The sequence below is a fragment of the Budorcas taxicolor genome, chromosome 16 (genome assembly GCF_023091745.1).
Source record: "Budorcas taxicolor isolate Tak-1 chromosome 16, Takin1.1, whole genome shotgun sequence".
In the NCBI taxonomy this organism is placed as follows: Eukaryota; Metazoa; Chordata; class Mammalia; order Artiodactyla; family Bovidae; genus Budorcas; species Budorcas taxicolor.
The window spans coordinates 13,953,258-13,956,305 of NC_068925.1; positions in this window are offsets into that span (position 1 = coordinate 13,953,258).

Genomic DNA, 3,048 nt, shown 5'->3' on the forward strand with positions numbered 1-3,048 from the left:
CATGCAAAGAGTTGACTCACTGGACAAGACTCTGATGCTGGGAGGGATTGAGGGCAGGAGAAGAAGGGGACGACAGAGGATGAGATGGCTGGATGGCATCACTGACTCGATGGACGTGAGTCTGAGTGAACTCCAGGAGTTGGTGATGGACAGGGAGGCCTGGCGTGCTGCGATTCATGGAGTCGCAAAGAGTCGGACATGACTGAGCGACTGAACTGAACTGAACTGAAGCAAGTATCTGCATAAACTTATAGTCTTCCCAGGTGTTGCAGTGGCAAAGAATCTGCCTGCCAATGCAGGAAACTCAAGAGGTGTGGGTTTGATCTCTATGTTGGAAACAGCCCCTAGAGAAGGGAATGGCTACTCACTGCAGTGTTCTTGCCTGGAGAATTCATGGACATAGGAGCTGGTGGGCCACAATATGGGTGTTCACAAAGAGTTGGACATAAGTGAGCAACTTTCACACACATAGTAAAAACTATCAGGAAATGGAAAACACTAGGCTTGGGAAAACTCTTCTTATAATTTGAAGATTATATCTATGTCACTATTTTATTACTGCTTTACTGCTTAGCTTAGTTTTTAATATAAGTAATTCATCTCTTAAAGCTGATGTAAATATTTTTAGAAAATGGAATTAAACAATTGTTGAATATTTAAGAATGTTACCAGGAATGTTAATGATGTTATTCATTTTTTGGCAAATTATTTAAAAATCTCATCTGTAAAATCACTCATCAGTGATAACTGATGAATAAAGTAGTATATGGAGTAAAAGAGACCTACAGAGAACAACATATCAAAGATAAAGATCTGATATTTTACCAAAATTCATCACTACTAAGTGTTCCAAATACCTGAAAACTGATTTTATTTCCCAAACTGGCAGTTTTCTTTTCTAAGTCAGAAAACCTATGATTATAGTTGAGGAGATAAGGGGAAAGAATTGCTATTGAGGGCCTTTGACTGGAATCTGTGAGAGGTGATTCAACATCCATGTTTTAACAGATCTCATCAACACCTACTGTATTTTTACCCACTACCCACCATCTGCTTCTGGGTGGTGAAAGTCTGACTTGTGACTGCCTGTGCATTCTTAGAGAAAACCTGAGGCAGTCACTGAGGAAGTCTTGCTCTAAGGTAACCAGAAGGACTTTGCAAACTGACTGTAAAAGGGCAGTTTGCATGTTGAACGAAAGGAAAGGGCCCCTAAGTATTTGAGGTTGAGTAGGATAGTAGATTTCTGGCCTCAGCAAGGTCCTAATGGGACGGACGTTGCTCTGCTCTTGTGGGAACAATGTGATGGTTGTGGCCCATGTGGAAAGCACTCTTCCTACCAGCTCTGCCTCTTACCAGCATGTGACCTAGGAAATAACCAAGATCATGGTTTTTTTTGTCTAAAAGGACGAATGTGATTTTAATTTCTATTTTAAAGTATGGCAAAACCAATACAATATTGTAAAGTAATTAGCCTCCAATTAAAATAAATAAATTTATATTTAAAAATAAATAAATAGAGGCAACAATAAAAATAAATAAATAAAGTTTTCTTTTTCTGTCTCTAGGGATAATTTTTAAATTTCCTCTTTAAATACAGGCTAAATTAAGGCTGAGTCCTTCCAAATAAATGTTGCAGAGTATAGCTCTTTTCCATTAAGTGCTGATTAAGGAACACTGAATATTCACAATCAGTGTTCATTATGTTTTCCTTTAAATAATTTGCAAGTATCCAGGGAACACTCCATTTGCGTGTGTTTAAATGTTTATTTTTAAAGACAAAGAGTAGACAGAATTTTGTTTATCAAATGAGTAGCCTGTGGAAACATAAATCCTGCTATTTTCCCTCCATTTTCTAATGTTCAAATAATCTGTAAAATAGACATATCAACAAAATTAAGTAAATCTGTGAAAACAAAATGGAAACATGGAAGATCTATTGAATCTTTATAGCTTCTCATATTGACATTAAATTATTCAAAATTATCATGGAATGTTTACACATGGTAGAGTAGGAAATGGCAATCCACTCCAGTATTCTTGCCTGGAAAATCCCATGGACAGAGGAGCCTGGTGGACCACAGTCCGTGGGTTGCAGAGTTGGTCAAAACGGAGGACATTTACATGTAGAAAGAGTATGACGCAGGAACATCTCAAAAGAAATGCATTTTGAAAATCTCTTTGAGTTCTATAAACAAATTACAGTGCTGAAGGAGTGAATGCTTAACTCCATACTTATTTGAGTAGATAATGTTGCAGTAATTTTTTGTTTTATGTGGTAGGTACTGCTGTGCAGCTCATCATATATACACTTATCCATCCTCGTTATTCCTCCTCTTTCCTTTATATTTTTATTGAGCTACAAAAATCAATCCTTCCCACCTACAAGGCCTATTTCATACATGCCTGTGTGATGCCACAGAATTAAACCAAGTGATCTTTTTTGACGGTTTAATCAATGGCATATATATATATATATATATATATGCCATTTTTTCTTCGTCATTAATCTGAGGGCCATAGCAGTTTAGATAACCACTGCATCATTATGTAGCAGATCCTGGTTGCAAAGAAATAGTTGATATACTAAATGAAGGGTTGTGTTTTGGTTCAGAATTTCTCTTTTTACAAAAGTGAAGTTTTGAACAATGCAAATGGTATTTAAAATCATCTGTATGATGCTAAACAGTCTCCCATGCAGCAGCATGAAGATAGATAGTTTCCTGAATTTATAATGTCATGAGATTACCCACTTATGGTTTAAGAGTATATTACAGCTCCATAAACTTGCTTTGTACTCTCCCAGTAAGAGATTTTAAAGTACCTGATAAAAGAAACACATTCTAAACAAGTGACTTAAACATTCAGGCTTCAGATATAACATATTTTTCTATTGAAGTAAAGCATGTTTTCTAAATCCTAAAAAAAACTTACATTGTGTTTGTATATTTAAAACATTTTAGCCTTGAAGTTTATCGATTGAGCTGATCTATCCTATCACTTCTTTCCCCCCAAATTATAATCTGATTGTTAGCTTGTTATTTACCTTCT